We start from the raw sequence: 14,075 nt of genomic DNA on the forward strand, positions 1-14,075 counted from the left end.
AGAATGAGTTTCCGTGGGCGAATTTTCTGCTTTTATTTTGTTTATCTGGCCTACAACATTGCCGTCAGCAATAAAAAATAATGAGACTACTAACATAAAGCAAGATGTTTTTCGTTTTTTTAAGAGCGTGCGACAAAAAAAAAAATTTAAATCTTTTTGAGAAGTCGAGCGTCAGACCTACGGCAGAATCCGCGCTCCGCTTAACTTCAAAGCCACAGAGACTCTGGCGCCAGTGAGTTGGGTCATTCTCTTATTATCATAGGTTCCCATGTACTGTTTTAACATGTTTTGAATCTCTCTTCTCCAGAGTATACACATTTACCCGTGCTTTGTTAATCACGACCTCAAGCATGTAAGTTCGTAGAGTGCTCAAAGGCTTAAACTTGCATGAAAGGTACTAGACACGATTCATACTTCCAAGTTCGTCGTAGTTTAGGTTTTTATTCTTATACTTTTTATTCTTATACTATTTTAAGTATAACGCTAATCTTTTTTTAGTGTTTCGGCAAAGCTAAGCCGTGAGTGAGACTTTAACTGGAAGCTTTGCCTAGTAAACATTACGTGACCAATCCGAAGGTACTATACTGGGATTGATATAAACACGATTTGATAAGCAAACTCTTTTAGTCTTAATTAGTTTTGAATTCGAGAGGGAAGTTCAAGAGGCCATCTCTGTTAGATTCCTCTATCTATTTCGGGTTATTTCGAAGACTTCCACAAGACTTTACATGGTACACTTTGGGGTGTGAATTGATGGTTAAAGGTTGAAATATGGATTCCGAGTCCCACTCTTGAGGCACCTAGCCCAGTAATAAGTGCAAAATAAAATTCCTTCTGTCAGAATGCTTCATTGAATACTATAACTTGCCAAACTGCACTACCTACACTGAATAAATGTATTTAACTCAGATCATTTGACTGTATTGTATATTGTAAAAACAAAATCTTATTCGAACCGTGCAATGTAAAAGAAAAAGCCTCTAAGAATTAAAAAACACGGAACTTACATAAAACAAGTGAAACACCATTAATCAAGTCGGGATGGGTTCTAGTTTACCATCTGATTGGCTAAGAAAGTGGCCAATCACGAAACAGGTAAGGCAATGACAATTAGATACCAGGTTGCAACCAGCACTTATTAAGTTTTCTTGTAAAGTGTGTGAGATTGTATGAAGAGATTGTGAATTTTAAGATACACGAATACTTGTATTTTTTTTTTGAAAAGTTCTAAATTTTCTCTGGCCCGCAGCTCGTGCAATTTTAAGAAATCTTTACTGAAAAGAATCTTCCGTGCCCATAAATCTCGAGAAGGACGAGAACCACTCATACTCGTCTTGCCATCGATAGAACAACAATGTAAATTCTTAACTGAAAAATTAAGGTTATTAAATTCCATAGAATAAACGATTCAGTTCGGGCGAAATTTGTACCTCGCATTTTTTTAATTGCGACACCACACAAGAATTTTAAATTGTTTATGTTTGAAATGGCTCCTCGCGTATCAAATAGCAATGATGCAGCAAAATCGACGACGATTCGTTCGAAAATTTGAAATCCAAAGTCAGTCATTTAATGAAACTTCGACTACAAAAGATGGCATTTTTGACTGAGTTGCGGGTCATAAAAACGTTTTTACGAACGTAAGGGATAGTTGTTGCTGGTAAATTCTGTTAACTTGCCTTACGGCCGTCAAAATAAGGAGATATTTCTTGACTCGTGTCCGATTGAAATTTAAAATAAGGAATTTATCATTACTTTGATGACGTGATCACAAGAGTTATTGCAGAAGCAGTGTTTTCTTGTATGGCAATTGCTATGATCATAGTTATAGCAAAACATAGAAGCATTGACGGCAATTATTATTTTTGTTTGGTCAATTTAGCAACACGTGCTAATTAGCTTCCTCCACTCGGTACTGCACGCTTAGTAACTTGGTCTCCGTGCCTTATTAATTAACGCCGAGGTTTTTTTTTTTCTTTCCTCTCGTTTGTTTTTCTGTTGGCGAAAAATATCAAAACAAAATGATTAACAGGAGACAAAGTAGATTCCCACGTAATAGCTTTAACCGGAAAAAAACATTTACTTAAGAAATATCTTCTGATTTTCTGTCGTGATAATAGGGTTTAAAATGCTACATTAGGTGTTCTGTAGCTCCGTGATCTGCCACCGAAAGAACTACTTGCTCCTTTATTTGGCAAGTGATTTTAACATCTTTAAATGTATCAACCAATCAAAATGTCCCAGTCGTACTTGAAAAATCAGTCGGCGAGCGCTTCGGCTGAACTCGCGGTGACTTTCACGCCTGCACGTCCACATCTACCTTTCTTTGATTGGTCCGCAACCAGTGGGAAACCAGTTGCATCATTTCAAAGGATATGGAATATAAATGAAAACATATGGCATGAACCTTTTAAGCGTACCGCTTGTTTAAAAAATAGATCAATTTAGATTAAAGGAAAAAGTGTTTATAACCTGGTATGATTCCAAACCTTGTCTGGATTTCTTTCATCTATAATCAGGTTTCACTTGGTAAAGGATATCGGATCTGTATAAAATTTAGCTAGAACTGGAGCCTTGGAAAATAGTAGTAACGCAGTGAAATCAGGTAAATATGTAAATCGCTCTACATCGATTTTTGAGAGATATTTTTTGTTGTAAAAAGTAATTAACCTTTTAGGAAATATAGACTGAATTTACACTGTGAGGCAAACTACTCAAAAAAGTTTATACAGTTTTTAAGTTTTTATCCTAGCAAAACGTAAGAATATTGAAAGATGATCAATGTGGTTTTCAATTTTATATAATGATCAAAAGATCCCAATGTCGCAATTTCCCATAATTTTAAGATTTAAATCTCTACAATTTGCATCAAAGCTTTTGCAACTTGGCGGGAGTTTTAAATCTTGGATCGATTACTTAATTACGTGAGCAATCACGGAAAATGACTCGTAACAGTCTGGCTAGAAACAAAACAGGGGGAAAAGGCCATGTGACTCGAGTCCCCTTTCGCTTAAGGAGGAAATTTCACTTAGCTGAAAAGCTGATGAATATTCCGCACCCTAACTTGAAAGCATGAGTGTACGAAGCTGTTTCCAACTTAATTGTAAACAGCAGGTTTAACAAAGGAAGGAGAAAACATTCAGATATATTTATATGTTCGCTTTCAAAACAAGTTATTTTCATCAGCAGAGGACTTGTTTATGTTTGAAACAGTCACGTGCTTTGTAGTTGCCATCTAATTTTTTCGTCCACGCAACCACAAAAATATTTATGAAATTTGTTTTAATGGAATTATCGGCTATATTCACTTTGTGTTAGCATTTAATTCGTTTTCGTGTTAGCTTCAATAGATGGGCCTAATAATCTGAGAAAGGTAGACCTAACAATGTGGAAAACTCTAGAAACATGCAGTTCATGGGCTATATTAACACTGTGATGCAAATCAGTTTCATAAGCTCTCGTGCATTTCAGATGACCTCAATAAAGTATTATCTACCACAAAACCAAAAAAGCGAAATATGCGGTAGAGGTAATAGAAAATGACCAACCACATGCTCTTAATGACGTCATCCATCGTTACCTTAGCGATCAATTTGCACTAAGTTAAGGAAGAAATTTTACGAGAAAAAATCTAGCAGCTACTGTTGATGACCATTAATTGAAACGATTCTCTAGAAAAATTGACTTATTCTTACCTTTACAGCAAACCCACTTTTTACCTTTTATATTTATTCAAAACTACTCTTTATTTACAGTCAGACTGACGCATTGACATAACCACTCAGGAAAATATTTAGTAGCAGGTGATATAACAAGGATCACACGATTTATGTTCAGCAGCAAGGTTCTTCAGTTTCTGGTTTACATCATCAGGCAAAAATCAACCTTTCACTTTTGAGGAGGAAATAAAAATGCATTCAATTTTAATAAATCACTCTCGACGTGTGGGTAATTGCTAATTCATTATGACCGCATAGACGCCACCAGTTTTGGGAGGAATTTTGAGGGAAACATGCACTAACTAGCTTTAAATCTTTCAATCTTCAGCTGATGGCTAAAGTAGATTCAGATTTGATTCAAATGCCTTATTTTCAGACAACTTGAGTGTTTACGGCTAATGTACGCATTTTTTCATTCATTATGTTAAAGGTGCACGGTTTAATTTTGTCAAAACTAGCTTCATGAATAAGTGATCTTAAAAGCTTCAATTTTTAATACTTTAATGGTATTGTAAAAATTTATAACCTTATGGATGATGTTTCCCCCTACATGATAAACAACGTTTTCCAGCATGTTATCTCGGGCATAAAAGCGAAGCGGTTGGTATAATTTTCGCACAACATATTTTTGGTAAGTTCAAAGGTGCATAACCTTCGTCATTTATTTCTTTTTTTGTATTCACAAAATTTTTAGTGAAAGTTAAAAGGAACTTTTAACTTTTAGAAACGCCTATATTATGCGTAATATACTTTCGATATTATCAGATTTTAACGAACAAATAGCTAACTCGATACAAAGAAAAAAGATGTGCTATTACATAATATTTTTTCAGAAAAAACAATCTTTAACCCGAAGTCACAGCATCAGTATTAAACCTACACTACTTTTTCGATCTGCATAAGAATAGCAAACATTTCCGTTCAACTTCTGTTCGTAAACTTGGCATAGCGATAAATTCACGTTCTATTCTTCATATTGTCCAATTCAAGGTTTCTTAGTTTTTGTCTTCTTCGATTGGAGCTGAAATCAGAAATAAAGGGATTTGGCATTGTTGTCACGATGTAATTGGATAGTTATGAGTATTGCTTTCAAGTCGTTTTGTTGAAATAAGTGTGAATTGGAGCTCACAATTTCTCTCTCAAAAAAAAAGAGTTAGATGTCATACTTGGTAAATACAAGTCGGGACACATGTATCTTTTATTTTTTCGTGGTATGTAACATACACTGTGATGTTTCAACGCTGTTTCAAGTTTTGAAATTTAAATGGATTGGCTTAATTTACATGCCAGTTTCATTTGTCATACGGCAAAAATACTTTGAAGCGTCACAGTTACTGAAAGAAACATTGCTAGATAATCCCCCCGAATAACCCTTCGACTTCGTCCCGGGCATTACTCAAACATGCCCCTGCAAATATGCCCTCCTAAGGAACAAAATGCCACGCAATGAAATCATATCTTTATTTATCTTTAAAGACGCCATTTTTATGTCCACAGACGTAAAACTAGGAAATTAGAGATAGCTTTGAAAATCCAATCACGTCATAAACATACTAAAAGGTTCATATCCAAGAGGTGTTGTGCCTTCTGGGAGTGTGTTCAAAGGAAATACCAAAATAATACTGCACGAGCCTAATTTTGATAGAATTTGATGCAATTTTAAAATGATTGCGGGACTGTCTGCAGATGCCAGAATCAATTCTTTTAGACGTTGTTGCAGTACCATCCTCAGTCAACCCGTTAACCCAAAGGGTGACCAACACCCAATTTCGCCTGACAGCATCTCTGCAAAATATTTAAAAATATCAAGGTCATGATAACGAATGAAATTATCGTCAATTCTAGAATCTCTTGTTTGTTTAACAAATTCTCCTCGTCAGTAGCAGAGGATTTGAAAAGAGAACTGTATGGAGATAGTGCAAGCTGATACAAGGGTGGAAAGGGAAGAAAGCTCGATTGTGCTTAGTAAGTACGTTAGTAAAAACTCTATTTGGAGAGGCTAACACTTTACAATAGGACTGATAAACTAGTGGCCCGCTGTGCTAAACATCTACAGAGTAATCATGAACTAACTATGAATAGTACAAAGTATCATGAAATGTCAATCGCAGGGCATTTATCATCCACAGTTAAAAGTATGCTCGCCGCCATGATCGCCGTCCAGTCTTTTATCAGTTCACAAAGAAATATTGGAAATATCAATAATAACTTTCATTCTTTTGATTTGTCTTTGTCATTCACCAGCTGAAATGATTTTTTTATTCTTTTTTCCCATTTTTTTTGCAATGCTAACCCCCCCCCCCGCCCCGCACTGCATTGAGACTGCCTCTAATTTGCAAACGTTAAAATTAGTTCTCGCGACCTGCACCTCCAACTGAAGGGTTAAAAATAAGTAGACTTGTTTAAATAGCTCGCTGAAATTAAGACAATTAAATAATATTGCGAGACGAAAGCCTCAAGCGGGGAGAAAATTGCGGCAGGCGGCTGTTTGCATATATATTTTTTCATTTTTTGTAAACAAGGGTTAGGGCATAACACGCGATTAGATTTCATATCATTTCCGCCCTTACATAACTCCCTAAGTGGATACAAAAAAAATATCAAGCTTTTGTAACCGGCATGAGTTAGAAAGTGTACTCTTCTTGAATCTTCCAAATCTTTCCACAAAATCCTGTATTTTTTCATACACAAGGGACATTTATCATTTCGTATCCTGCTGTGGTACGTGAAAAGATGGCTTTGTCAATATTTTGAAGCTTCTGTGTTAACAGTTCTTTACGCGGTTCAGATAATCTTTTCGTGCTAGCTGAGAGTTTTTGTAATATCGGTAGTTTGTGTAAATGGCAGACAAGCTCAAACATGAAATTCAATACAATGGTAAGACTCAATAACAAGAATATGACAGAAGCTGTGGCAAATTAGAAAGTGAAATAAGAGTTAAGTTAAGCCACAATGTTGGTATCCATATGAATGGATATTGAATAAATGATGAAGTGAGAGGATAAGAGACCCGCGTAAACGCACAGAATGCTCTAACGACATCAAAAGACAAAAAAAAAAAAAAAAAAAAAAAACGCCAACATATTCGATTTGCATCCATTCACTGTTCTAAGCTTCGTTTCTACGAGTGATCATTAACTCTCTTGGTTGGTATTGCTGGAAAAAAATCTTATCAGTGAAAATTTCAAGAGGTAAGATTTATCATTCATGATTACATGTAGTCATGAAGACGCATCAAGAAAAGTAGCAGCAATTTTTCGAAATTCCTGCGTAACCTACATTTTTCCCTTTTGTTGCTAGAAATGACCCTTTTCTTTTCTTTCGTTTTGCAGCACTTTGGTTGGGTTAATTGAAATTCAACATGAAATCGTTTCCTATTCATTTGTGACGTTACTTTTAACTCTGCAACAGTTTGTCGCAAAAATTCGCTAGTCAGTCAAAAGAATTGCCTCGGTTATTTGAAAAAAACTTGTTTGAGTCTCGGCTGATAAATTTTTCAGGTAAGAAACACGTACTACTGCATCAAGGTTTTTCCTCTCTTTTTCCTCTTTTGTTTAAACGAAATTATTTTTATTTTAAAAAATATAATCTGAATGAACTCCACGCATTTGTGATAATAGGATACATCTTTCTAAGTACATTACAATAACTGCAGCCTAAACATGGGATGTATGGCAAATTTTCGTTCTCCTTTTTACTGTGCTTTGAAACTGAAAGATTTCGCGTAACGGATTACCTCGTTTGAATCAACGACCAAGAAATCATTTTCTAATCGGCGCGATATTTCAATGTATTCGTGAACCTCGGTAACGGTCTAGAGTATTGTAATTCTGTTTTGACTTCTGAAAACTCAGCATACGCAAACAAAAATAGAGGAGAAACGAATTGAAATGCGGCATTAATCCTTCCTACGAATGATTTTATGCGCCACTAATACGACCTAATAATTCTTGCACAACAAATCGCAACACATTTAGGAACGGCATTGATGACTAATATGCGAGTAACGCACTTCTTAACTTTTAAATCTACTTATTCAAATTATTCCCACAGGAACCGTTAGAAAATAGGTCAGCATTTTGGACAAAGTGTTGGTCATAAATAATTCCATCATGTCTAAAGCGTCCATATATAATATTAAATTCAATCCGACAATCTGTAAAAAAGAGAATGACCCAGCTCAGTTGCTAATGGTAATCATTTTCAGACAACATATTTTGGCCGGATGCCCAGGTGAATAAGAACACGAAATTCTTAACAGAGATTAGGTTTCTGCTTAATTAAAATAAAAATATTTTCTTATATCACCAAACTCCCTCGAAAATTACGTTTGTTTTTGCTGAACCTCTGTGCTGTATTTCTGTAAACATAGTTCAAAAACTATGAACTGAAATAATCTAGCGTATAATCGGTATTGTTTCCATTTGGGCGCTTTTTCTAAACCACCTACGAATAGCAAACCGACTTGTCCAGGTGATCAATAATTCACAACCGACAAAAGTGTACTAAAACATATGCAAATATCCAGAAATGTTTTTATTTTTTTCACTATTTTGCTTTTACTCACCAAGGTCATTAAGATGCTTCTGTTATTTTCGGAGTACCAAGTAGTCGTCCTAACATTAAGGGAAATGCAATAATAGAAAAATAAGAAATGATGTCTATTTCACAAATTTCATAACCATTTGTTTCCTATAGCCTGGCACTATGCAAATTAAGAAGTTTGAATTTTTGTGGTCGGAAACGTGTCTTAAACTAATTGAATTCTTTTCGTCGTCACTAACGTGAAAACAAGTCAGGATATAATTGTAAATGTTTGGGTTTGCTCGGTCAAAACTTAATGGATTAAACTTAATCAAGGTTCTTTGAACGCGGTCCTGACGTTTCGAATATTCTCGAGATTGCAATTCCCCTAAGAACTAAATGATATATGTATTTAGCGCAACGGTTTAACGAATAAGAATTTCTGTACATCATAAAGTAACGGTGTTTTGTTTATTTTGATGTTTAAAAGAAATTATTCTCGAAATTATAATACCTGTGCGGTCTACTTCGAAATCGATTTGATAGAAGTTCCTGTTTAAATAAACGGAATTTGTCATCCAGTGAAAATTGCAATTTCCTTAAGGACTAAAATGGTCTGAGTATTTCGCGCAACGGTTTAATGAATGGGGATTTCTGAAATTCATGTAGTAACGGTATTTTGCTAACGCGAAAAAAAATATTTTAGAGAAGTTTTAATTGCAAAACGACCCACATCAATAATAGAAAAACACGCGCCATGCCGATAGAATTCAAAGGCTCTTATGCGTGTTGGAGTGAGGATACCACAAAAGTTTTCACGTTAGCGCAATAGCCTGAATAAGAAACCTTTAACCCAAAATAAATATACAACAACAACAAAAAAAGCACGAAGAAAACACAAATGGTTTTAACCAGCCATCCGTCTTCTTATAAAAAGGCCTTTGATCTAACCAAAGGTACATTTTCATCCATCTAATTTTGCAGAGTCATGTAACCTTTTTGTTGCTTTTAAGCGGTGTGCTCTGTCTGCCAATTATATTGTACCATCACTTACGAAAAGGAGCTTTCCTACAAGCAGCCATACCAAAAAAATCCTTCTTTTTTTTTTCTAGTCGTTCAAAATTCACCGGAACAGCAGTTGGGAAATCAAACACCAGCTGAATTTTTGTGAGACTACCTACAGTATCACTGAAAGAGAGTTTGCGCATGCACTATATTGAATCATAATACTGAACAAGCGGGTTAACCTGGTTATATGACCTACCACTATTTTTACTATGAGGAATCATCATGTAATGGAAAATAGTTAGGCACATTATTTTTATTTTCGGAGAGCAAATTTACTGTATGAAAAGGGTTGAACTTACTCTTTCAGTTAAGCAGCCATTAAGTATCAATTTTACAAACGACGCATCATGCACTATTAAAATATTGAGTGTTTTAAACACTTTCTTAGTTGCTGCAACAGAACCCCTGATACAAATAGATGTCTAGTCATTATTTCTTTCTCAAGCATCTAAGCGGTCCGGAATCCTAAATTCTCGAAGCTGATTGGCTAATTCCGTTTATCGTTTCATGTTTCGGTGAAGCCTCTCTCTTTAAAATTTATAAAAGTTTACCATGCAACCAGGTGAATAATCAGACATGGTTTGATGCTACTCTGGTTTAAGGATTTAATGAATGTAACCGGGGAATTACAATTCATAGACCCAAAGTTTTGACGTTCATGTCCTGTGCCTTCAATAGTGGTGATAAGACCGTTGCAACAAGAGTTCCTTTTATATGCTCAATAATTAGCAGCCCCATTTTCTGACGAGGTCTAAATAGGCGTCAGGTAGTAAGCTGCTATCATCACGATTCAAAGAAGCGGGGGCGGAATTAACATGCCAGGCTTCCAAACAAAAGCGCTGGTGATAATGCCGATTAGTGGTGATAATTCTAGAATTATCCCACCCGATTGTTCGGTTAGTCAGGCATGTGTGCTCCGACAAAGCTGAATTTTCTTTTTTTGCAGAAGACCGCTTTTTGATGCTTTTTCAAACGTGTACCAAATTGACTTTTGGTCTGTCCTTAAAGAAATCCTAGGATCCTTGGTCGGTCCGTATTGGGAAAAAAATGTGGCATCTGTCTTGAGTGCCAAGATCTCGGGCACCGTTTTTCCTAATAAGGATCTTCCGCCTGGTGAATAACATATATATCATTTAGGAAGAAGCTTTTGTTACTTCTCTTAACGGAAGATGTTCATTGAAAGGAAAAGAAGGTTTTTGTGCGTGATCAGGTCGCAAGCCGTTCATTAAATAGATAAATGTTGACCGCAGGCAACAAGATACCTGGCTATCGGTGTAATCAATATTGCGACCTGTTTTATCGATTGAGTTCCTCATAAAACAAAAAAAAGCTTTGGTGAGATGGGCGAAAGTTTTAGCATCTTTCTAGGCTGCGAGTGAGGCCTTTCCTGAACGCATGGCAAGTTTTACAGTAGTGATCTGCTGTGGTCCGGATTGACAGCTTAAGGAATACTATTCATTTTAAAAATTTTTTTATCAGAGCCTTGGGAATACGTTGATAGTCGTTAACAAAGTTTTTGGGCGGTCCTTAAATCTCATAAAGCTTGAAATGCAGCAAATTATTTCCTCTTTTTTTTCACTTTTACACACTATTTTTCCCTCTTTAAGAACGTTAATGGAAGCTATACATCTCATTCTTGTGTAATTGTTTTCACCATTTTGCGTTTCTGTGCAAATAACTGAAAGCGAAATTAATAACCATTTATTTTCAAAGAAAAATGTCCCCTTGATTATTAAGATAGATATACAAAGATTTCCACAGAAATAGGTCATCTAGATTCTAAGAAGATGATTGCATGCAATGTTTGTGAAATGTGACCTAAAAATTTTTTCGAATATCGTTGATGTTTTCATGTTAACGAGCTCCACATCGCATATCGTTTGCCCTTCCTCCTATAAAAAGATCGAAGTGAGTGAGCTATATTAACATGTTTTACAGCTATTTTTCAAAATATCACCGTAGACAGTCGATGTCAAATTCAGTTTTAAAATATATTACATTGTAGCTGTGAGGTTGATTGAAAATGCAAATCAATGTATTTACAGCTGAAGATCGTTTATATTTATAAATCAAACAAATTTGTTTCATTTGGTCGCAGAAGAAAATTAAAAAGAGAGAGAAATAACAATGGTTTCCTGATGTGCTCAGTAAAATTCATTTTCGTCTCATTTTCTTAGAGATGTCAATCGACGTTTGGAGAAAGCGAGCATGAAATAAAACGTGAGAAGCAGGTAGGTCATGCAGTTACACAAAATCTATTTCTACACTTTAATTCAAGGTGTTGAATCATACGAGTAAAATTTGATATTTACCTCTTAGAGCCACAGTCTGTAAGTTTCCAATTTTAAGAATTATAATTTATGTTTACCATGACCGAAAGCTTAAGAAGCAACTTAACTATATAAAAATTACACCATAATTTTCTATACTTCAGATCTTCGAATACTCGAGAAGAATTTCTTCAGAGGGCAAACTAAATTCTCCTTACTTAAAATAATGCACTTGGTACGAAAGTGATATTTCTTAATACAACTTAAACAACTAAAAAAGTCATGCTTACGAGAAAACTCGAATAACTATAAACTCGTTTGATAAAATTATTGGGGTTCTGCCTCTGCATCAGTTATGTGTATATCCAAGCAATTCCAAATCATTAGCAAAAACAGCTTGCTTTCGCGTTTGGCCTGTTTCTTAACCAGAAATAAGGATTCAATTTTAATTCCTTTTTTATTTCTATATAAACAATGAAGCAATCAAAACATAGTCTCAGACAACGTAATCAATTTTTCTCAAACTGTGCTTTTAAAAGTTTACTGCGCGGGGCTTTTTCAACCGGATTGCTATAAGCTTAGAATACATAAAAACACCAATAATAATTTTGGAATTTAAGTAGGACTCGCCCGTTGTTTTAGAAAATCTCTGCATGTGGTGGTGAATATAAAAGTATGTCAAACGTGGAAAACAGCCATAATTTTAGCGAAAAAAAATTTTCTTTGAGTTATTTTTCTGTGCAGGTTTTTTCAAATTAAGATAACTGACAGATAAAGGCAGGGCAAAAGAGTTCCAAAGAAGCTCCATCTCAAGGCTTTGTGAGCCTTTAAGAAGATTCAGTATCCCTCACAGGGAGTAGGCAGCTTTTGCTTCAAATAAGCCATTATCAAAACATGCATGAATACTTCTATTGGTACTGGCGGGGTATGAATGCCCAACGCTCCATATACATTGGTCTACTAATTTTTTTGAGTGCATTCCATTAAAGTAAAAGTGAACACAATTAAAGTCCTTGCATTTTCGACATCTATCACGAAAACGAAAAGTAAGGGGCCACATGCGAATAAGCACACACTTGCATTGATTCTAAACAAAAGAGAGACATAAAAAGTATATATATTTTAACTTAATTGAGCAGCTGCAGAGAGGTTTTTAACGTTCGCTTGATCAAGACCTCCATGGATCCTTTCAGTCTGACCATTTAAGCGTGTTCATCGAGGAATATATGAATTTCATCATGAATGAAAACAATAACAATAAGGATCAAAGACCCGACATGCAACTTCATGGGCACTTTTTGAATAATCATGGTAAACCGGAATTAAAATCAAAAGACGATAGATGACAGTTGCGAAAATTACGACCTGGTAAATGATTCTAAAAAAAAAGTTTGCTAATCTACTAATTGCTAAATGCATTTTTTTAAAATTTCACGGATGTCTCAAAATTTTTTTTGTTGCTTCTACGAAAAAGCAACGTTGATTTTTAGGATTTATTTTAGGTATGTTTCCAAAAAATATAGTGATAAATTTACAATAACTTTTATAACAGCACCTACGTCTTCAAAATCTTAGATCTTGAATGCACGCTTTCGGAGAGTAGCATAACTAGCGATTAAATAATTTTGAATGAGATACGGTTATATATTTATCCCAAAATGACAGCGATTCTCGAGCTTCGTAATGTTGTGCATTACTGCAAAAGAACCAAATTAAACTTCTTTGGAAAGCAGCTTTCATAAAGCAAGAACTGTTATACTAAAACATGTCCAAGAAAATTTACATTCCTGTTTTTCATAGAAAACAATCTCTTTCAGTCAGTAGACAATTGTTTAGCAACGAACTAACAAGTCTAACAAAAAGAGCTGCTAAGTTACGGGCTATGACGTCATTCCCTGATATTTTGGAATGAGGTACATCTATTTTGTTCAGTTTGATTCTACCTTTTTTCTTTTGTGAATTGTTTTTCCATCGATATGAAAAACCCCAAAAGAATGCTAGGCTATCCAAAGCGATTCACGGCGATTTAGAACGCTGCTTTAATCATTTTTTTGTTGAGTTTTACTCTCATTGAAAATCTTGCTCATTTTTTATCTGTTTGGGTATTTAAACGACTAAAATACATCAAAGAAAAAACCAAATGTCCGTGCCGTGGAGATCTTCGATTTCTTTCGTTAATTTCTCAGGAAAACCAGAATGATCTTATAGGGGAATCATTTCTTTACATTTTAAACAAAAATTAAATGATACTCCATACTGAAAACTCTCATCAACATAATCACGCGACATAGAAGATAATTAGAATCAACACAACTGAACAACTGGTACATAGCTGCTGACGACTCACTTTGCGTAAGTTGTAAGAATAGTTAGAAAACCTAGTCTCCTGTCCATTGTTATCACGTAAGATATCATATATAGATTTAGTATAATTTCAGAGCTGAGCATAGAGTTTCCAGCAATTTGATTGTTCGAGTGGTTCCTCATATGACGC

The 14,075-nt window shown here is 35.1% G+C and overlaps 1 protein-coding gene and 1 long non-coding RNA gene across 11 annotated transcripts in view; one reads left to right on the forward strand and one right to left on the reverse strand.

Moving 5' to 3' along the window:
- Positions 1-14,075, forward strand: part of LOC111330823 (gamma-aminobutyric acid receptor subunit beta-3) — a 34,924-nt gene that overhangs the window by 2,877 nt on the left and 17,972 nt on the right. For 3 of the 10 annotated variants that reach the window (XM_088740798.1, XM_088740799.1, XM_088740800.1), the window contains one exon: positions 11,489-11,542. The exons of 2 other annotated variants lie outside the window; for them this stretch is intronic. The gene's annotated coding sequence lies outside the window, so the exon portion shown is untranslated. Of the gene's footprint in view, positions 1-5,589; positions 5,685-6,305; positions 6,911-11,488; positions 11,543-13,914; positions 13,934-14,075 lie in introns of those variants that run through there. 5 more of the 10 variants (XM_088740803.1, XM_088740801.1, XM_088740807.1 and 2 more) reach the window with 5 other exon arrangements.
- On the reverse strand, positions 4,921-9,345 carry LOC148718925 (uncharacterized). Its single transcript, XR_015993922.1, has 3 exons — positions 9,328-9,345; positions 8,287-8,335; positions 4,921-5,504 (listed from the first exon to the last, which is right to left on the reverse strand). It is a non-coding gene; the product is annotated as an uncharacterized LOC148718925 (long non-coding RNA).

Source organism: Stylophora pistillata, chromosome 12 (genome assembly GCF_964205215.1).
Source record: "Stylophora pistillata chromosome 12, jaStyPist1.2, whole genome shotgun sequence".
Lineage (NCBI taxonomy): Eukaryota > Metazoa > Cnidaria > Anthozoa > Scleractinia > Pocilloporidae > Stylophora > Stylophora pistillata.